Source organism: Ovis canadensis, chromosome X (assembly GCF_042477335.2).
Source record: "Ovis canadensis isolate MfBH-ARS-UI-01 breed Bighorn chromosome X, ARS-UI_OviCan_v2, whole genome shotgun sequence".
NCBI classification, from domain to species: Eukaryota; Metazoa; Chordata; class Mammalia; order Artiodactyla; family Bovidae; genus Ovis; species Ovis canadensis.
Genome location: NC_091727.1, coordinates 50608098 through 50631124, shown reverse-complemented (window position 1 = coordinate 50631124; position 23027 = coordinate 50608098). Strand labels below are relative to the sequence as shown.

At 38.3% G+C, this 23027-nt stretch overlaps 1 pseudogene; it reads left to right on the top strand.

The window, feature by feature from the left end:
• Window positions 1–725: 725 nt before the first annotated feature.
• Window positions 726–2166, top strand: LOC138929915 (endogenous retrovirus group PABLB member 1 Env polyprotein-like; annotated as a pseudogene).
• The last annotated feature ends 20861 nt before the right edge of the window (window positions 2167–23027 follow it).

Genomic DNA, 23027 nt, shown 5'->3' with positions numbered 1-23027 from the left:
TGAGGCTTTTCCCTGTCGTGTTGCTAAGGAGGTTATAAAGATTTTAATCCATGAAATTGTCTCCAGGTTTGGGCTGCCACAGAGCCTTCAGAGTGACAATGGCTCCGCCTTTAAAGCTGCTGTAACTCAGTGGGTATCTAAAGCTCTAGGGATAGAATATCACTTACACCATTCCTGGAGACCCCAATCCTCAGAAAAGGTTGAAAAAGCTAATGACATTATCAAAAGACATCTGCACAAATTAACTCAAGAGACACAGGACAATAGGCTTAAAGTTCTACCCACAGCTTTAATGAGGGCTCAAACTTTCCCCCAAAAGGAGGGACTGTCCCCCTTTGAATGTATTTATGGATGGCCTTTCTTATGTACAAACATTGTTATAGACCCTGAAGCCTTGGAATTAACTAATTATGTAATTCAGCTCTCAGCATTTCAACAGGCATTAACAGAACTCCAGGAGACAACTCCTGACCCAGCCTCTGAGTCAAACAAGACTCTATTTGAGCCAGGAACCCAGGTCCTCATAAAAACACTGGGGTCTGGGGGCCCATCACTCTTGCCCCTCTGGAAAGACCCTTACCAGGTTATTCTTTCTTCTCCCACAGCTGTCAAAATGCCAGGAATTGATTCGTTGGTACATTACACTCGAGTTAAGAGGTGGCATCCTGACCAGAACTGACTTCATTTTGTCATTACTTTCTATGCTCTGACTTTGTACTTTTCAGATGGGCCTGATAATCTATGTGAGCCTACTTCTGCTGACTCCAAATATTCTGAGTCTGCAGTTTGATCCTCCAGACAATGCCTTCTTGTCCTGGGCTCACTCCTACACTGCATTCCACAATCAGTCTAACTGCTTATTCTGTGGAGCACTCCCGTCTTCATCAGTGAAAGACTTCCCATGGTGGACATCTCCACTTCAACGAAAAGACTTTCTCCAAGTCTTCGAATACTTTCTAGAACAGTCATATGTGATGCCTTTTCATCTGATGACATCTAACAACCTTAATAAGATGGACGGGTGCAACACTTTGTACTTTAACTATGGACATAACGTGACTTTTAATTTTGATTATACGTTGTCTCTGTTTAATGACTATTTTGCTACACATAAGACAATTAGGTCTAAATCTAATGTGTGTGTGTGTGTGTGTGTGTGTTTTTAACCTGAGGTTTATCAAATAAGGAATGAGGTTATATGGCTAACTCCTGAAAAAGGACATCTAATGTCTATTGCCCCTATATGCTGGGAACAAACAGAGCCATCCCCAGAAGTTAGCCAACAAGTTAATTACAATGATTGGAAACAATTGAAATTTTTGCCTCAGAAAATATACAATGTAATCATTCCCGTGTTCAGGTCCTCCCTTTGTCTGGCCAGGCACTAATTGGGACTGGATATCTCAGTCATGCTGGCTTGCTCCAAATGGGAATTATTGGATATGTGGCTCTTACCTATGGGCATGACTTCCCCTTGGTTGGATTCAGAGATGCACCCTGGGTCTAGCCTTTACACATGGTTTTAAATTTTCAGAGCTTCCAGAAAAGCCTGTTAATTTACTCCACCTTAAAACTCGGTGGGCAAGGTCTGTATTTCACTGGTATGATTATTTGGCTCCAGTGTTTGTTCCCTCTTTGAGAACTACAGATGTTATGCTATGAGTGGATTCTCTGACTAATTTTACTCAACAAACATTACAAGATTCTCAAAAAATTATTTCAGCTCTTAATGCTTAACAAGCACAGATTAGAAAGGTGGTTTTACAAAACAGATTGACTTTAGATATTCTGACAGCTGTACAAGGAGGAACTTGTGCCATATTCATACCCAATGTTGTACATATATACCTGATAATGAGCACTAATGTTACTCATTTTACTAAACACATGAACAAGATGATTGGGACTATGGCTACTCCTGAAGCCTCAATTGCCTCACTTTGGGAGATGTTAACTAGTTCCCCATAGTGGAAAACTATCTTAATTACAATAATTCTGATTGTTTTGTTTTTGCTGTTTGCTCCCTGCATCTGTAACTGTGTAACTGGATTTGTTTCTAGTTGTGTGAAAGCTTTTAAGTTACAAATGGTTGCTCAAATGCCTGCTACTGCTGCAGCTTCTTCCAACTACTACTTGGGGCCCCTGGATCAGAAATCCTCAGTATGAGGGTTAAGGAGAATATGTTGCCTCACCAACTTGGGGACAACACCTCTTGTCAGCTTGGAAGCAGTTACAGAATGGAGATGATGCCCCTTTTCCCTAGACAACATAATTCTCTTAAAAGAAAAGGGGGGATGAGAGGGTAACAGGCAGGATGGCCAGGGGTCTCCAAACGGAGGAAATGGGCTGCAAGTGTCAGACATTTTTATCTCACTGAAACGGTGGGAGGAAACAAACTAGCAATATTTTTTCCCCTTCTCTATACAAATTTAAAAGGAGGTTTCTCTTAAAATACTGTGTTGCCATAATCACACCTGGTTTCACCTGAAGTTAACTAGTCTCAAACCTGGAGTTAACCAATGCATTTTTCTTATGGAAATGTTTGTCTTAAGCTATGTTAATGTACTATACATTTACCCCAGACTCTGTCTTCAAGTTGGTTCAGTCTAATGGCTCAGAACCTACTTGACAAACAATTATGTTATATTCAGACATTGTTCCCCTAATCTATGTAAACGAAACTATTTGTATGGTAATCTGGCCTTCTACAAGATTCAAGTCAATCGTTTTCTGGCTCAGGTTGACTCATCTGGTGCCAAGATTATCCCAAAATACATCTTATGGATGAGGGGCCTGGTGCCATTCTGAGTTTTAAGACATTCCTTTCTTTCATTAACAAACATCCAGATATATATATATATATATATATATATATATATATATATATATATATATATATATATATATAGTTTGTTAATATATAACATCCAGCTGAAGACTAGCAGGGGGGTACTCTTTCTGCACCCTTCTGATGCCTATGTCAGAAGCTTTCTCTATCTGCTTTATATAATAAAACTTTATTGCACAAAAGCTCTGAGCGATCAAGCCTTGTCTCTGGCCCAGGATTGAATTATTCTCCTCCAGAGGCCAAGAACCCAGGCGTCTTTTCGTGTTTCAACAACAACCTTTCAGATATTACCTATAATAATTAGAAAAGTGTCCATTAACAATTTAGTGGTCGTTGAAGTAGATCAAGAAGGTGGAGTAGGATGTGAAACTCACCTACTCCCCACAGCACTGTTTATAATAGCCAAGACATGGAAACAACCTAGATATCCATCAGCAGATGAATGGATAAGAAAGCTTTGGTACATATACACAATGGAGTATTACTCAGCCATTAAAAAGAATACATTTGAATCAGTTCTGTTGAGATGGATGAAACTGGAGCCGATTATACAGGGTGGAGTAAGCCAGAAAGAAAAACACCAATACAGCATACTAACACATATATATGGAATTTAGAAAGATGGCAATGATGACGCTGTATGCAAGACAGCAAAAAAGACACAGATGTGTATAGCAGACTTTTGGACTCAGAGGGAGAGGGAGAGGGTGGGATGATTTGGGAGAATGGCATTGAAACATGTATACTATCATGTAAGAATCGAATCACCTGTCTATGTCCGATGCAGAATACAGCATGGTTGGGGCTGGTGCCTGGGGATGACCCAGAGGGATGTTGTGGGGAAGGAGGTGGGAGGGGGTTCATGTTTGGGATCGCATGTACACCCGTGGTGGATTCATGTCAATTTATGGCAAAACCAATACAGTATTGTAAAGTAAAAGAAAGTAAAAATAAAAATTAAAAAAAAAAAAAACATCTACATGTGAAACGACTCTCACAGAACATCTAGTGAATACTGGCAGAAGACCTCAGACCTCTGAAAGGGCAAGAAAATCTCCATGTAGATGGGTAGGACAAAACAAAACTGAAAGAGAAAGAAATTTGCAATGTCACCTGTGCCCCTGAGAGGTAACAGTGAAAGAGGAAAGGTTTCTACACACAGGGAAGTCCCCTCACTGGTGGGGAGGTCAGTCCGGATGGGAGCACATATTTTGAAGCCTCAGAAGAGAGCACAGTAACAGGTTTATGGAAAGCAAATAGAGAGAGACTTCACAGAAGATTTAGTGCTGACTGGCACTCCCCAGCCTGAGATGCTAGTCCGCTGGGGCAGGGCAAGCTGGGTAGTGAGACTGGGGCTTCAGAAGGTAGGTGAGGGGAGATGACGAAGATTGGCTGTTCAAAGATAGCCTGAGGTGGCTGGGAGGTACTGCATCACAACAGAGGAAGTCTGGGAAGAATCTTGGGCCCACCAGAGATGCAAGGTACAGTTGTTGAAGGGCACATGAGTAGATGGGCAGGACCATCATAGGAGTTTCTTTTGTGGCAGGCACTGCCTGCATGAACTATGAGGAGAGCATAAGCCACTGCTTCCATCTCAGACTCCAGAGGTGACAAGGAATGCTGCCACCACTGAGGGTCCTGTGAGCAGGTACAGGTCACAGCCATCACCATTCCAGGAGTGTGCATAAACTGCCAAAATCAAGGGTTCTGTGACTTGGTGCTAACCTCTGCTCCCACTTGCTCAGGCGTATGTGCAGCCAGCTACCTCTACCTAGGGACCGTCAACCAGCAGCCAACTGCTACCAGTACCTTCCTGGCAGCATGTGTTCTGACCATGCACTTGCACACCCACTATTAAGAAGATAATGGCTAACACATGCTGAGGAAAGGGAGGGCAAGCATCCAAACAAAAAAGAGCCCTCGTGTCAAAAAATACTAATATTAAGCTCACACAAGCTATTCAGGGATACTCACACATGTAAATAGCCCTTCAGACTACAGTCAATGTTTGTTTCTTCCAAACTCACAAAGTAGGAGAAATATAAGCAAAATAAAAAAAGTAGAGGAATCACTCTCAGTTAAAAGACCAAAAGAATTCCCCTGAAGATGCAAACAATGAAACAAACCTCTTCAATCTAGCAGATGCTGTAGTTGTTCAGCCACAAAGTTGTGTCCAGTTCTTTGCAACCTCATTGACTTCAGTGTGCCAGGCTTCCCTGTCCTTCACTATCTCCTAGAGTTTGCTCAAATTCATGTCCATTGAATTGGTGATGCTATCAAATGATATCCTGTGTCACCCCCCTTCTCCATTTGCCTTCAGTCTTTCCCAGTATCAGGGTCTTTTCCAATGATTTGACCCTTTACATCACATGACCAAAGTATTGGAGCTTCAGTGTCAGCATCAGTCCTCCCAAAGGATATTCAAGGTTGACTTCCTTTTGGATTGAATTGTTTGATATCCTTGCAGTCCAGGTGACTTTTCAGGGTCTTTTCCAGAACGATAGTTCAAAAGCATCGGTTGTTCAGTGTACAGCTCTTTCTCTATCTCAGCTCTCACATGCATACACAAGTACTGGCAAAAACCATAGTTTGACTATATGGATCTTTGTTGACAGAAATACAATTTACTGTAAAAATGAACTGGAAACTATAAGGAGGAGACAAGAAAATTTTTAAAATTCATTTGCTGAGATGAAAGCTTAACTCAAGGTAATGAATAGTAGAATGAATTATACAGAAGAAAGAAGAAGTAACCTGGAAGATAGAATAATAGATATTATTCAGTCAAAACAGCAGACTGAAAGCCAAATGAAAAATGACAACAATAGGAGACATATGAGATAATATAAAGTGGACCTATTTATGTGTAATAGGGATTTCAGAAGGAGAATAAAGAGAAAAGGGGATTGAAAATGTACTTGAAGACATTACGACTGAAAATTTCTCAAACATAAGGAAGCAAACAATTATCCAGATACAAGAAGCATAGAAGGCCTCAGAGAAAATGAAACCAAACGGGTCTACACCAAAACATGTCATAATAAAAATGGAGAAAGTTAAAAATAAGGAGAGGATTCTAAAGGCAGCAAGAGAAAAACAAAGAGTAAATTATAAGGGAACTTCCATAAGCTTATCAGCTGATTTCTCTAGAGAAACACAGCATACCAGAAAGGAGTGTCAAAATATATTCAAAGCCTTAAAAGAGAAAAATCTACAACCTAGAATATTCTAACCAGAAAGATTACCATTTAGATTAGGATATATAAAGGATTTATCAGACAAGCAGAAACTTGTCTGAGAAAAGAAAAGAGCAATACTAGGTTATCTCTTAATAGAAAAGAATCAAGAAGATATAAGAAAGAAGAAATCATAATAGGAAAGTAAATCACTTAAATTAACCAGTATACAGATCAAAAAATAAATAAATAAATAAAAAGCTATTTGTGAAAACAATAATGAACACAAGTAACAGCAAAAGGATAAACATGAAGATATAAAAAGGGACATCAAAATCATAATATATGGGGAAGAAAGGTAAAGAAAAGTCAAAGAATTTTTATTTTTTTATTTTTAGAATGTGTTTGAACCTATATGACTATCAGTCTAAAGCAAGCAGATACAGAAAGGGGTTAACATACTTGAAAAACAGGGCAACCACAAATCAGAAACATACAATAGATTCACAAAACCTACAAAGAAGAGAACACAAGCATAAAATAAAAGGAAATCATTAAGCCAACCAAAAAAAAAAAAGGAACAAAGAAGAAACAAAAAATCAACCAGGAAAACAAGGTTTGAAATGTCAATAAATATGTATGTATCAATAATTACCTTAAATGTCAATGAACTGAATGCTCCAATCAAAAAAGACATAGTGTGGTGGATAAATTTGCCAAAAACCGCATAATGATACATCTTCATAAATAACTTTACTCACTTATCAACTGACAGTTCACTTCAGTCCTCCAACTTTGTTCAAGATAAAGAATTGCAAATTACAGACGTGCAAAACAATTTATTACATAGTGTTTGGAATCATTCACCTTCTCAACAATGACACCAATATATTTCAAATTTCCCCTTTGTAAATAAACTCAAGGTTTTCATCCCCAGAGGCAATGCAATATTGTCAGATCTTAGATGCATGATAGAAATATCCCTTTAATTTATAAAGTGGGAACAGGTAAACTGCATAAAAAGGAATCCATTTAACTGAGGGGCATTTTCTGGCAGATCAATTTTAGGAAAGAAACCGTATGGAAATTGAGTATCTAAAAATTGATTCTCTGTAAACTACTGTCTTTAATCTCCTACAACTTGAAAAGGCTTTTTGAAGCCATCCTCAATTTGAAACCTTGCCATAGATAATACTGCAACCACTACTAAATCTGCTGTCAAAACTGATTTTCACCATTGAAATCAAGTAGAATCCTTTCAGGCTAAAATGGGGAAGGAAATAGCCACCCAAGTCCAAGAAACCCAGAGAGTCCCAAACAGGAAACCCAAGGTGAAACACCCCAAAACACATATTAATCAAATTAACAAAGATCAAACATGAAGAACAAATATTAAAAGCAGCAGGGAAGAAAAACAAATAACACACAAGGGAATTCCCATAAGGATAACAGCTGATCTTTCAATAGAAACTCTTCAGGCCAGGAGGGAATGGCAAGACATACTTAAAGTGATGAAAGAAAATAACCTACAGCCCAGATGACTGCACCCAGCAAGGATCTCATTCAAATATGAAGGAGAAATAAAAAGCTTTACAGATAACAAAAGCTGAGAGAATTCAGCACCACCAAACTAGCTCTTCAACAAATGCTAAACAATCTTCTCTAGACAGGAAACACAACAAGGGTGTATAAACTCAAATCCAAAACAATAAAGTAAGTGACAATGGGATCATACTTATCAATAATTATCTTAAATGTAAATGGGTTGAATGCCCCAACCAAAAGACAAAGACTGGCTGAATGGATACAAAAATAACACCCCTATATATGCTGTCTACAAGAGACCCACGTCAAAACAAGGGACATCTACAGGCTGAAAGTGAAGGGCTGGAAAAAGATATTCCATGAAATAGAGACCAAAACAAAGCAGGAATAGCAATACTCATATCAGATAAAATAGACTTTAAAACAAAGGCTGTGAAAATAGACAAAGAAAGACACTACATAATGATCAAAGGATTAATCCGAGAAGAAGATATAACAATTATAAATATATATGCACCCAACATAGGAGCACTGCAATATGTAAGACAAATGCTAACAAGTATGAAAGGGGAAATCAACAATAACACAATAATAGTGGGAGACTTTAATACCCCACTCACACCTATGGATAGATCAATGAAACAGAAAATTAATAAGGATACACAAACTTGAAATGATACAATAGACCATTTAGACCTAATTGATATCTATAGGACATTTCACCTCAAAACAATGAATTTCACCTTTTTCTCAAGCACACATGGAACCTTCTCCAGGAGAGATCACATCCTGGGCCATAAATCTAGCCTTGGTAAATTAAAAAAAAATAAGTTGAAATTATTCCAAGTATCTTTTCTGACCACAGTGCAGTAAGGTTAGATCTCAATTACAGGAGAAAAACTATTAAAAATTCCAACATATGGAGGCTGAACAACACGTTTCTGAATAACCAACAAATCACAGAAGAAATCAAAAAGGAAATCGAAATATGCATAGAAACAAATGAATGAAAACACAACAACCCAAAACCTGTGGGACACTGCAAAGGCAATGCTAAGGGGAAAGTTCCTAGCAATACAGGCATATCTCAAGAAACAAGAAAAAAGTCAAATAAATAACCTAACTCTACACCTAAAGCAACTAGAAAAGAAAGAAATGAAGAACCCCAGGGTTAGTAGAAGGAAAGAAATCGTAAAAATTAGGGCAGAAATAAATGCAAAAGAAACAAAAGAGGCCATAGGAAAAATCAACAAAGCCAAAAGCTGGTTCTCTGAAAGGATAAATAAAATTGACAAACCATTAGCCAGACTCATCAAGAAACAAAAGGAGAAAAATCAAATCAATAAAATTAGAAATGAAAATGGAGAGATCACACAGACAACACAGAAATACAAAGGATCATAAGATACTACTATCAGCAATTATATGCCAATAAAATGGACAACGTGGAAGAAATGGACAAATTCTTAGAAAAGTACAACTTTCCAAAACTGAACCAGGAAGACATAGAAAATCTTAACAGACCCATCACAAGCATGGAAATTGAAACTGTAATCAGAAATCTTCCAGCAAACAAAAGCCCAGGTCCAGACGGCTTCACAGCTGAATTCTACCAAAAATTTTGAGAAGAGCTAACACCTATCCTACTCAAACTCTTCCAGAAAATTGCAGAGGAAGGTCAACTTCCAAACTCATTCTATGAGGCCACCATCACCCTAATACCAAAACCTGACAAAGATGCCACAAAAAAAGAAAACTACAGGCCAATATCACTGATGAACATAGATGTGAAAATCCTTAACAAAATTCTAGCAATCAGTGCAACAACACATTAAAAGGATCATACACCATGACCAAGTGGGCTTTATCCCAGGGATGAAAGGATTCTTCAATATCTGCAAATCAATCAATGTAATATACCACATTAACAAATTGAAAAATAAAAGCTATATGATTATCTCAATAGATGCAGAGAAAGCCTTTGACAAAATTCAAGATCCACTTACGATAAAAACTCTCCAGAAAGCAGGAATAGAAGGAACATACCTAAACATAATAAAAGCTATATATGACAAACCCACAACAAACCTTATCCTTAATAGTGAAAAATTGAAAGCATTTCCCCTAAAGTCAGGAACAAGACAAGGGTACCCACTCTCACCACTACTATTCAACATAATTTTGGAAGTTTTGGCCACAGCAATCAGAGCAGAAAAAGAAATAAAAGGAACCCAAATTGGAAAAGAAGAAGTAAAACTCTCACTGTTTGCAGATGATATGATCCTCTACATAGAAAACCCTAAAGACTCCACCAGAAAATTACTAGAGCTAATCAATGAATATAGTAAAGTTGCAGGATATAAAATCAACACACAGAAATCAGTTGCATTCCTATACACTAATAGTGAGAAAATAGAAAGAGAAATTAAGGAAACAATTCCATTCACCATTGCAAAGAAAAGAATAAAATACTTAGAAAAAAAACTACCTAAAGAAACTAAAGACCTGTATATAGAAAACTATAAAACACTGGTGAAAAAATCAAAGAGGACAGTAATAGATGGAGAAATATACCATGTTCATGGATCGGAAGAATCAATATAGTGAAAATGAGTATATCACCCAAAGCAATCTATAGATTCAATACAATCCCTATGAAGCTACAAATGCTATTTTTCACGGAGCTAGAACAAATTTCACAATTTGTATGGAAATACAAAAAAACCTTGAATAGCCAAAGCAATCTTGAGAAAGAAGAATGGAACTGGAGGAATCAACCTGCCTGACTTCAGGCTCTACTACAAAGCCACAGTCATCAAGACAGTATGGTACTGGCACAAAGATAGAAATATAGACCAATGGAACAAAGTAAAAAGCCCAGAGATAAATCCACACACCTATGGACACCTTATCTTCGACAAAGAGGGCAAGAATATACAATGCAGAAAAGACAATCTCTTCAACAAGTGGTGCTGGGAAAACTGGTCTACCACTTGCAAAAGAATGAAACTAGAACACTTTCTCACACCATGCACGAAAATAAACTCAAAATGGATTAAAGATCTAAACGTAAGACCAGAAACTATAAAACTCCTAGAAGAGAACATAGCAAAACACTCTGTGACATAAATCACAGCAGGATCCTCTATGACCCACATCCCAGAATATTGGAAATAAAAGCAAAAATAAACAAATGGGACCTAATTAAAATTAAAAGCTCCTGCACAACAAAGGAAACTATAAGCAAGGTGAAAAGACAGCCTTCTGAATGGGAGAAAATATTAGCAAGTGAAGCAACTGACAAACAACTAATCTCAAAAATATACAAGCAACTCCTGTAGCTCAATTCTGGAAAAATGAATGACCCAATCAAAAAATGGGCCAAACGACTAAATAGACATTTCTCCAAAGAAGACATACAGATGGCTAACAAACACATGAAAAGATGCTCAACATCACTGATTATCAGAGAAATGCAAATCAAAACCACAATGAGGTACCATTTCATGCCAGTCAGAATGGCTATGATCCAAAAGTCTACAGGCAATAAATGCTAGAGAGGGTGTGGAGAAAAGGGAACTCTCTTACACTGTTGTTGGGAATGCAAACTAGTACAGCCACTATGGAGAACAGTGTGGAGATTCCTTAAAAAACTGGAAATAGAACTGTCTTATGATCCAGCAATCCCACTGCTGGGCATACACAACGAGGAAACCAGAATTGAAAGAGACACGTGTACCCCAATGTTCATCGCAGCGCTGTTTATAATAGCCAGGACATGGAAGCAACCTAGATGTCCATCAGCAGATGAGTGGATAAGAAAGGTGTGGTACATATACACAATGGAGTGGTACTCAGCCATTAAAAAGAATGCATTTGAATCAGTTCTAATGAGGTGGATGAAACTGGAGCCTATTATACAGAGTGAAATAAGCCAGAAAGAAAAACACCAATACAGTATACTAACGCATATATATGGAATTTAGAAAGATGGCAACAATAACCCTGTATGCGAGACAGCAAAAGAGACACAGATGCATAGACCAGTCTTTGGACTCTGTGGAAGAGGGAGAGGATGGGATGATTTAGGAGAATGGCATTGAAACATGTGTAATATCATATAAGAAATGAATCGCCACTCCAGGTTTGATGCATGATACAGGATGCTTGGGGCAGGTGCACTGGGATGACCCAGAGGGACGATACGGGGAGGGAGGTGGGAGGGGGTTCAGGATGGGGAACTTATGTATACCCATGGCAGATTTATGTTGATGTATGGCAAAACCAATACAATATTGTAAAGTAATTAGCCTCCAATTAAAATAAATAAATTAAAAAAAAAAAGAATCCTTTGGGGCTCCTGATCACAAAAGCCTTTCTGTGTCCCTTGTTTCTTTTTTGTAGAAAATAGGTTTCATTCCACTTCCATGAACTCCCCTGACTTCCAATGGGCTGATTCAAACAGATGCTAATCTGGGAAAGGAGAGGATGTAGAGACAAGGGAGAAGCAGTCAAGGAGCAATATGCAGTCCTGGGGCAGAATCTTAGTTTCCCTAAAGAGATATACATAGCAATATACTTGAGATATTTTGCAGGTAATGAAACCCCTGCCAGGTGGAAGAAGTATGCTGCCCACAAGCACAAAGACTCCTGACTAGTTGGAACCAGGTTTATGATGCAGACTCCCGAGCACTTCATAATGAACCAATTAGAAGAATGTCTATGAATCGATTATGCCCTTCTCCTAGAACCATTACTATATAGCTCCTCACTACCTCCTCCAGATTGGGACACACAATTTTGAAAGCATTAGTTCATTGTTGTCTGCATTTGCCTGGCAAGGCAATAAAGCTATTCTTTTCTACTTCACTTAAAACTGTCTCTGAGATAAATTTGATACCAGATTATGGAGGCCAAGTTTTGGCTATACCATCAAAAATGGACCATACATTTGCAAGAGTTCACCTTTCTTAACTATAGTATCTTTGTTTTATCCTCCAGCCATCTACAGACCACAAACTTTTCCTATAATCATTGCATTCTCCTTGATTTGTACTTGCAAAGTTTTGCTACTGAGTTCAAGCTTGGTCTGCTCACCACACAACAGGCCAATTAACTGAAAAATGAAGCGTTAAAGCAAGGAATAATACTTTATTCTGAAGGCCAACCAACCCAGAAGATGTCAAACTAATGTCTCAAAATAACCATCTTGTCTGAGTCTACATGCCAAGTTCTTTTATAGAACAGAGTGGTGGGTGGTGGGAAGGTGAGGAAGCAGATAAAAAGGCCACTAATCTTGCCAATATCTCCTGGAATGGCAAGCCTCTGGGAATGGGTGTGTTAATTTCTCCTTTCCAGTAGCCATTCACAGGTTGACAGAGTCCTGAAAAGAGCCATTTTGGTTTAACATTCAAGCAGAGAAACAGGGTACCAGAAGCAGGCAATTATGTATAGACAATATCCTTTTATGAACAAAAGCAACAGAAAGCAAAGATGAAAGTAAAACAAACAGATCCAACATGGAGTCATAATTGGCTCTTTCCTGTAACATTTTCAGTATCTGATGGATTTTTGACTGCAACATTAAAATTCATTAATAAATGTCATCTACAGATGTCAGTCTGAAGACTTTAGGCTATTTAAAAGTAAATACCCATAGTCTTCTTTAAAATTTACTTCTAATTGGAGGGTAATTGCTCTACTTCTGCTTGATTGACTATACCAAAGCCTATGACTGCATGGATCACAACAAACTGGAAAATTCTTCAAGAGGTGGGAATATCAGACCACCTGACCTACCTCCTGAGAAATCTATATATAGGTCAAGAAGCAAGAGTTAGAACTGGTCATGGAACAACAGACTGGTTTCAAATTGGGAAAGGAGTTTATTAAGGCTGTATATTGTCACCCTGCTTATTTAACTTATATGCAGAGCACATCATGAGAAATGCTGGGCTGGAAGAAGCACAAGCTGGAATCAAGATTGCTGGGAGAAATATCAATAGCCTCAGATATGCAGATGATACCACCCTTATGGCAGAAAGTGAAGAGGAACTAAAAAGCCTCTTGATGAAAGTGAAAGAGGAGAGTGAAACAGTTGGCTTAAAGCTCAACATTCAGAAAACGAAGATCATGGCATCTGGTCCCATCACTTCATGGGAAATAGATGGGGAAACAGTGGAAACAGTGACAGATTTTATTTTGGGGGCTCCAAAATCACTGTGGATGGTGATTGCAGCCATGAAATTAAAAGACGCTTGCTCCTTGAAAGAAAAGTAATGACCAACCTAGACAGCATATTGAAAAGCAGAGACATTACTTTGTCAACAATGGTCCATCTAGTCAAAGCTATGGTTTTTCCAGTAGTCATGTATGGATGTGAGAGCTGGACAATAAAAGATGCTGACCACTGAAGAAGAGATGCCTTTGAACTGTAGTGTTGGAGAAGATCCTTGAGAGTCTCTTGGAGCACAATAATTTCAAACCAGTCAATCCTACAGGAAATCAGTCCTGAATATTTATTGGAAGGACTGATCCTGAAACTCAAGCTCCAGTACTTTGGCCACCTGCTGGGAAGAACTGACTCACTGGAAAAGACTCTGATGCTGGGAAAGATTGAACCCAGGAGGAGAAGGGGATGACAGAGGATGAGATGGTTGGATGGCATCACCGACTCCATGGACATGAGTTTGAGCAAGCTTTGGAAGTTGGTGATGGACAGGGAAGCCTGGTGTGCTTCCATGAGTTCACAAAGAGTCGGGTATGACTGAGTGACTGAACTGAACTGATGGCCTCATAATTTTCACAAATATACCCTTATAATTAAATTAACTTCTGGAATTCTAGTGTTCATGTTATCTTGTTGCTCCTTTCTTAAGTTTCAACTAATTAATGTTGTACTTCTCAGTAACAGAGGCATGTTAATTTAACTGCCAAAATGTTCATTTTATTTAGTTGTAATTTAAAACATTAAAATTGATAGATTTTGGAATAAAATGCAAGAAAAAAATACATGATATTTAAGTTAAGGAAGAGAACTCAAGAAAATGTGCTTTTGGCCAAATGTGTTGAAACAGAGAGTTAGAATAATGGTTACCAGAGGCAGGCAGATGAGGGGAGATGGGGAGATATTGATCAAAGGGTATGAACTTACAAGTTCCAAGGATCTAATTTACACCATGGTGATTGTGGTTAATAATCCTGTATTGTATATGTGAAAGTTACTAAGAGAGTAGATCTTAAGTGTTATCTCCACAAACAAGAAAAAGTAATTGTATGATGAAAATAAACTAGAGTGCATGTGCCCTTGTCTTTAGTGGCTTCCCTGGTGACTCAGTGGTAAAAATCTGACTGCCAATGCAGGAGACATGGGTTCGATCCCTGGGCTGAGAAGATCTCCTGGAGAAGGAAATAGAAACCCATGCCAGTATTCTTGCCTGGGAAATCCCATGGACAGAGGAGTCTGGTGTACAGTCCATGGGCTGTAAAGAGTCAGAAACAACTGAGAAACTGAACAACAATAGTCCTTCTCTTTGACCAACTTAGCCCGAAGCAAACAGATATTGGGGAAATTTTCTGAAGACTCTAATAGTTTGTTGAAGTGTTTCAGGCCCTAACTCTGGTCTATGATTTAATTTGGAAGGATGTTCAAGTAGTTCTACCTACTTGTTTCACCTATGAGGAAAAACAGAGAATCTGCTCAGGGGAAGCTTGCCAGAGACCAGCCCAAATGTTATGCTATGGGTGGAGATGCAGTTCCAAACAGGAATTCCTCTGAAATTATAATTCCCTGGAGGGAACAGAAACCAGGAAGCACGTGATCACATGTGTATTAGAAGGTATGAGGAAGTGTATGAAAAAGTCAGTTAACTATGAAAAGATTAAAGGAATGACCCAAGAAGAAAAAGAAAATCCAGTCCTTTTTCATGGGTGGCTTGTGCAGGCCTTTAGGAAATATACTAATATAGATCTCTTCACTTCTGAAGGTCAGTGCCCTACTGGGACAGCACTTTATTAGTCAATCTTCCACTGATATTAGGCAAAAACTCCAAAGTTATAATTTAGCACCCAAATGCCCATGCCCCAATTCCTAAATGTAGCCTTTGGAGTATTCAAAAATTGAGACCAAGCTCAGCAGGAAGAGAGAACCCAATGTGAGGAAGGATAGGCCAAGACTAATGAAAAGCTGATAGCTGTTGCTTTCAGCCATGCTTTGTGATCTCAGGACAACCTGAGGGAGCCAAGAACATCCAACTATCTCTATGGGGGTAAGCCCAATAAGAGGGGATGTTACTAATGCAAGTCAATAGGCCACTTGGTCTGAGATTGCCAGAAAGAACTCCCCAGGCTAGGCCAAGCCTGCAAACAAATAGGTCGTTGTAAGAGGGATTGCCCTCATCCCCCAGATGGCCATGCTGGACTACTGAGGCTGCCCAGGGATTCTGGCAGCTTCCCATAACAAGATGTCTATTTCCATCAAGGAGTTCTGGGTAATCTTTGAAGCAGCAAGTAAGAAAATTGATTTTTTAATGATACGGAACCCACTTACTCTGACTTAATTTCTCACACTGGACCTCTCTCCTCCAAAAGCTGTACTGTGACTGGTGTCAATGGAAAGCCTCACACCCACCATTTTACTTGCCCTCTCACTTGCCAATTTGAGCAGAGGTTGATTTCACACGCCTTTTTAGTTGTACCTGAGTAACCCACCCCACTACTGGGGAGAGACCTTCTGAGATCCCTCAGGGCCATACTCCGGTTAGGAGGCTCTAAGCAAGCCTCTTATCTTGACTCTAACTAAAACAGACCAGCTGGAAAAGCAAGGTCTTATTCCTAGCCATATTCTACAAGCAGTGAACCTTTCAGTATGGGACAAAGAAATCCCTGTAAAGGCCATAAATGCCCAAACTGTAAGAATTAGTCTTAGCCACAAGATGCTTAACCTAAGAGGAGACAATATCTTGTAAAGTTGGAAGTGAAAAAGGATTTATAACCCCTCATAGATAAATTCTTAAGGTATGGCCTCTTAGTGCCCTGCCAGTCTCCATGCAATTCTCTTATTCTGCCAGTTGTTAAGCCAAATGGATTACTTAGGATGGTTCAAGACCTTAGAGCAGTGAATGCTGTGGTCCCTATATATTCCCTCATGGCCAATCCTTATAGCATATTAACCCAGATCTTAACCCAAATCCCTGAGGATGCTAAATGATTTACTCTACTCATCCTCAAGGATGTCTTCTTTTGCATCCAAGTTCATTTCTTATCACAATGTCTGTTTGCCTTTGAGTGGACTAACCCCAACTCAGGCCAAATGCAACAATATACCTGGACAGTATTGCCTCAGAGCTTTTGGGACAGTCCCACACTTGTTCACCCAGGCCCTAGGAAAGGAACAAAGTGAAATACACCTAAAAGAAAGTGCTATTATACAGTATATAAATGATATTTCAATATTTAGTCTTTCCATAGAGACCTCAGATCAAAATACCATTGAAGTACTTAATTTCCTTGGGACTCAGGGTTACAGAGCCTCTCAGACAGAGGTACAAATCTCAAAGCAGTGGATTAAATATCAGAGATATATTATAAACCCTGGAAGTAGACAGTTATCTCCAAATAGAAAACAAGCTATATGAGGCCCAAGCAATTCAAATACAAACATCTCCATACCTTTTGGGCATGTCAAGATTTTGTAGAAATTAAACCTAGGCCAAGTCCAGAAAGCTATACAAGAATATGGCAAGAGAGTACAGCCTGCTCTAGATGACAGTCCCAGTTAAAAACCCTGGAGACTAGGTATTTTTAAAGACCTGATGGACAGCTACTCCCAAAATAGAAGGGTCCTTACCATGTCCTGTTGAGCACCCCTACAGCAGTTAAACTCCAAGGAGTCACTACCTGGGTTCTTCTGTCCATGATTAAACCTGTCTCCATTGATAGGTTACAGGAACCAGAAGTTCCACATTCCAGCCATTTCTGTGAGTCTATCCCTTCCTCTGAGTCTCTACAGGACATGGAATTCACAGGACAGCCTGAAAATTCTCAGGTGAGCCACTACAAGACCTGAAGCTCCTATTCAAAAAGACAAAAGGAAAAAAAAAACAACAAAAAACCTTCTTAGACCCTAGGCTAAGTACCCATAGCTACTATTTTCCTTTTGCTTCTAAGTACTTTAATTAACTTACAGAATAATTGATATGCTCTGGTGCATGCATGCTAAGTCACTTCAGTCATGTCCGACTCTTTGTGACCATATGGACTGTAGCCCGCCAGACTCCTCTGTCAATGAGATTCTCCAGTCAAGAATACTGGAGTGGGTTACTATGTCCTCCTCCAGGGGATATTCTCGACCCAGGGATCAAATCCGTGTCTTTTATGTCTCCTGTGTTGGCAGGCTTGTTCTTTACCACTAGTGCCACCTGGGAAGCCTATTTCCTGGTAGATTCAGATAACTACTGTTTTCTTTGCTCTCACCCTTTCTCTTTGAATTCACTGAACTTCTCTGCTCATGCTGGGTGATTTACATATGACCATGATTGGTGTTACTATTAATTAGTAATCTATTAATTGCCTTAGCTTTTCTGTGCAGACTTCCTGCCACAGGATGGGCAGACAACTTTCTGGTTTGCATTGCACAAACTCTTGCTTCCACCACTTGGTTGACAGAATGCTGGATTTGTTTACCCCGAGGTAAGACCATTATGGGTCATAGTGACCCCATTTTCCATCCCATAGGAATTTTAAACAAGTTCCTAATGGAAAAAGTGGTTTTCTACGAAGAACCCAAGGCTCAGGAACAGTAATGTACAGAGTCAGAATTGTTTGTTTTCCTATTGAAGAAAATTCTAATGTCTCTTGCCTAACCCTTTCCTTGGAAATATGAAGTCAAATTGGAAGGATGAAGAACTGGCATTTAAACATCCAAGAGTTTTAAAATGGCCCCTCATAAGCAAGAATTCTAGTTACCTATTTGTGCTCAAACTCTAACTTCCTATCCATTGGAAGAAGGATCCACATTTAAGGAACAGTTATCAGGACTGACATGGATGAAAAGTTTTCAGTATGTAGTTGAAGAACATTTTCATAACTATAGCACTGAATGGCTAGGTTTTAAAACCTTGGGAGAGTTAGTCTGTTTTGCTCCACCAGGATACGTGTTCATATGTCAGATAGATAAGAAACCATGGCCAATAATTGCCTATGCAATAACACCACTCTCACATAGTGTATGCTGGGAACCTTGATTATTTTTATCTTAATCCACTCCTTAAATGAATCCAAGCACTGGGCAAGTTCATTAAAACTGTTTACTCAATTAACCTGGTGGCATCCCAGACAGAGGTGCTTATTTCTTTGGATACATCTTCTTACAATGGTAGGGGGTAGCTGCCCACCAACATGTTCTTCAAAATTTATCTCTTACTGCCATAACTAATACTGCTAATTCTCTTACTAATTTACAGAAGTCTCTAGATTGTCTGGTCAAGGTGACACTTGACAACTATCTGGCCCTGGATTATCTGTTGGCAGAACAGGGAGGAGTATGTGCAATTGCCAACATTTCTTTTTGCATATACATTAACACCTCTTTCTAGGTAGAGACCAACACTGAGAAAATTCAACAAACCACCTGGCTTCAACAATTGACCATCAATCCTTGCAATTCAATATGGGCTAGGAAATTGAAAACTGGTTCTCTATCTTGTTCTCCTTGATCCCAAAAGGTATTAAAACTTTCTTATGGGAGGTTTCCATTTTTCTTATAACCTTCCTTTTCTCAGCCATACTGCTTTATGTTATATTTTGCCTAGTGCTTTCTTGTCTTTCATACTATTGCAAATCTGCAACAAATACTTTTCAGTCCAAGAAGGAGGTCTGGGACAAACAGGTTCAGACCTTCCATTTTAGAAACAGAGAAATACACTAAATTTTAAGCCGGAGATTAACAAAGATATGCTGACCTTGTATAACCAGATTCCTACCCTTGCTTGAGCCTCTGGTTATAATAGTCTTTAACCGGTCTTCAACCCCAGCTTCTTTAATCTGATTATTTAGTTTGTTTTCTCTAGGACATCACAGGACAATGGTCATGCAGGGACTCCAGCCACTCCCCACAGCATATCCTGCTGAAATAACAACAGAAATCACTCTGGGGCCAATTTAAAGAGACAGGGTGAAAACTCTGTGACCCCAGCTAGGTAGGATCTATGAGCCCCTGGCTAGCCTGAAGAAGCTACAGAAGACAGACTTTCACTTTTTATCCTCCCAATAAATATTTCATGACATCTATGTCTCTCAAGAGGGATTCGAGGCAAGAAGTAGCTGCCCCTACACCAGGGTAAAGTGATTGGAGATTCATTCCTTGTGAACTAAAACTCCAAAATATCAGTAGCAGGACAATTGAGAGAGGAGGCTGGGCCCTGCCCAGATAGTAGATAAGAGACCACATATTTCTCATTCTTGAAGTCATGGGACCTCAACAACTATACATTCACAGAAAATCTTCTTGGAGTTTGGAAGAGGAATGATGTCAAGCTACTTATAGGCTTCTTTGGTGGAATCCATCTTATATAAGCAATGTGTGTGCACACATGGGAGGATCCTGAGATATACCAAATATGGACTTTGAACCAGGTAAATCAAAATGAGTGGCCAAAGGAAACTCAGAAGAAATGCTCCATAAAAACAATCCACACTATCAGGAAAGCATGACTCTGCAATTCTCTCTCTCTTGGAGTCTGCCTGTGTGTCTATACACATGTACTGTGCTCTTTTTTCCACCTACCTAAGCACTTTACTCATTCCACTACTTTCTGTCCTTGTGGAAATTCTTTTTAGCAAAGCCAAACAGCCAGGACCTTGTCACTGACGACTGGTCCAGTGGCTAGGGATTCTGTTCTCTCACTGCTGTAAGCCAACATCAGTCTCCAGTTGAGAACCAAAGAATCACTTCAAGCCGTTGCAGGTTGAAACCACCTGAGATCTATCTGATAATGTTGCCATGGTAATCAGTTTTCATTATATAGATATATCAAATCAACGAGTTGTACACTTTAAATTTACACAGTGTTATATATCAATTAGGAGAAGGCAATGGTACCCCACTCCAGTACTCTTGCCTGGAAAATCCCATGGACAGAGGAGCCTGGTAGGCAGCAGTCCATGAGGTCGCTGAGTGTCTTACACTACTGAGCAACTTCACTTTCACTTTTAACTTTTCATGCATTGGAGAAGGAAATGGCAACCCACTCCAGTGTTCTTGCCTGGAGAATCCCAGGGATGGGGAGACTGGTGGGCTGCCGTCTATGGGGTCGCACAGAGTCGGACACGACTGAAGCGACTTAGCAGCAGCAACAACATATATCAATTATATCTCAATGAATCTGAGGTGGAGGGAGAAAACAATGACTAAAATAACACTAAATCTGTATTTACTGAACCCGAACTGTGGTCCACCTCCATCTCCCATGGCGAGAATCTCTGACAAAGTCTTTCAACTTCTCAGCTACTACCCTCTATGGAAGAACTCAGGATGATTGCTATTTAGCTATTTATTGTTATTTCTGCTCTCTAATAAAAAGTTTACAGTAGGGGGAAAAAAAGAAATATGCTTATAAGAGAATTCAAGAAGAGAGTATGTTTCTGCTCCTATTCTTTGCTTCTATGTTTTGCTGTATTCTTTGGTGAGAGACTTCTAAGAGAATCACTTAATTATAATAGTTTATCTATTTAACTTGTTCTTCAGAGAACTTCCTAGATTTTCTTAACACAATTTATTTTTTGAATTTGTTAATTCATTAATGTTTGATTTTATCACTTTGTAGACATCACCCTGCTTCTCTCTTTTCTTTTTTTCTTTTTTTGGTCCTCTCTATTTGGATATCTAATTAATTTATTTTCTTTCTATTCTTTGGTAGTTAAGATCTTTGAGTGCATAAATTTGACTCTGAGTTCGTTCACATCGTACCCAGTAAATTAAATACCATTAAATTGAAGCTTGGTAAGAATGCAGATTTCTGAGCACCATTTATGTTTTGATAGGTTTGGAGTAGGGTTTAAAAATCTGTATTTTTAAATGAGATCCTCAGATCACGTATAGGGAAATCCCATCATATTATGAACGTTTATGTTCTCATTACTACTATTTTATTACTACTATTTTCCTAAATTCACTCTAAGAACTTTCACTTGTACTTTGTCCCAAAAGTGTTTAATTCTGTTTTAATTTTCAAGTGGTTGAGTTTTTCATTCACACTTTCATTAATGTCTAGTTTTATTCGACTGAGATCAAAGATGACCTGTGATATTTGCTTACTTTTTTCTTTTTTTGAAAATTAAAAATATCAAAAAACACAACAGTTTAATCAAAAAATGTCCCTATCACCTAGAATTATTGCTTTTTTGCCATATTTGCTTCCATATAAAAGAAGAAATATATTTTTAGAGATTTAATTAAATTTCCTTTTAAATACTGTCCTGTGTCCTATTTGATTCCCTCTTCCTCATGGGTGCAAATTTATGGTATAAGCCATAAATTTGTTCATAGAATGGTATGAACCATTCTAGTATATTTTCAATAGCTTCATATATATACCATAGAGTGTTGTTCTATTTAATTAGGTTTTTGAAATCTACATATATACATTTATTTAGACCTAGTTCATTTCTTTTATCTGTATTCTAATGTTAATCACACTATATTAATACATTCCCCTCTTGATAGACATCACATACCTATTTTTTTTTTCTTGAGGGTTACTAAAGTATTTGTGTCCTAATGCTTCAAATGCTATTAAATGCTGGCAGAAAACTAGGGGGGAAAGTACATTTTTGCATGGTATAAACCAGAATTAGAAATTTATACATAAATTTGAAGTTATTTGTTCTATTATTCAAGTGCTAGATCTTTATTACTTCTACTTAATCTGTAATTAAGTTAGATAAATATGTTAATAGCTGCCACTACTATTGTATGCCTGTCAATTTCTACCTATAACTTCCCACCAAAATAACTTCTCACTTTTTAAAATTGTAAAGGCAGAGCATACCTATAAAAGCTGTCAGAAAATTAATACATTATTTTAAAAAAGAGACAATTATTCATAATTTCAGTACCAAGTAATAACCACCATTAACATACTGGTGTATAGTGTTTCAGGGTTCTTTTTACACATTCACCATCTTTAAAGACAGGTTACACATACTAACTGCTTAGAAATAGTTTTAAAATAAAATATACTTGCTGTATTTTTTGGTATTGAGACATAATGATTGTATAATTTCTAACTGTACAGAAATATAAACATAAAGCTGACAGTGAAAATACTATGTACTTTCCCTATTTCATGTACACTTTGTATCATACAAATAACCACCTATATTTTAAACAGTGCATATTTGTATGGTAATGTAATATATCTGACCAATCTGTGTAAAGATATACTGATTATCTTTTAAAA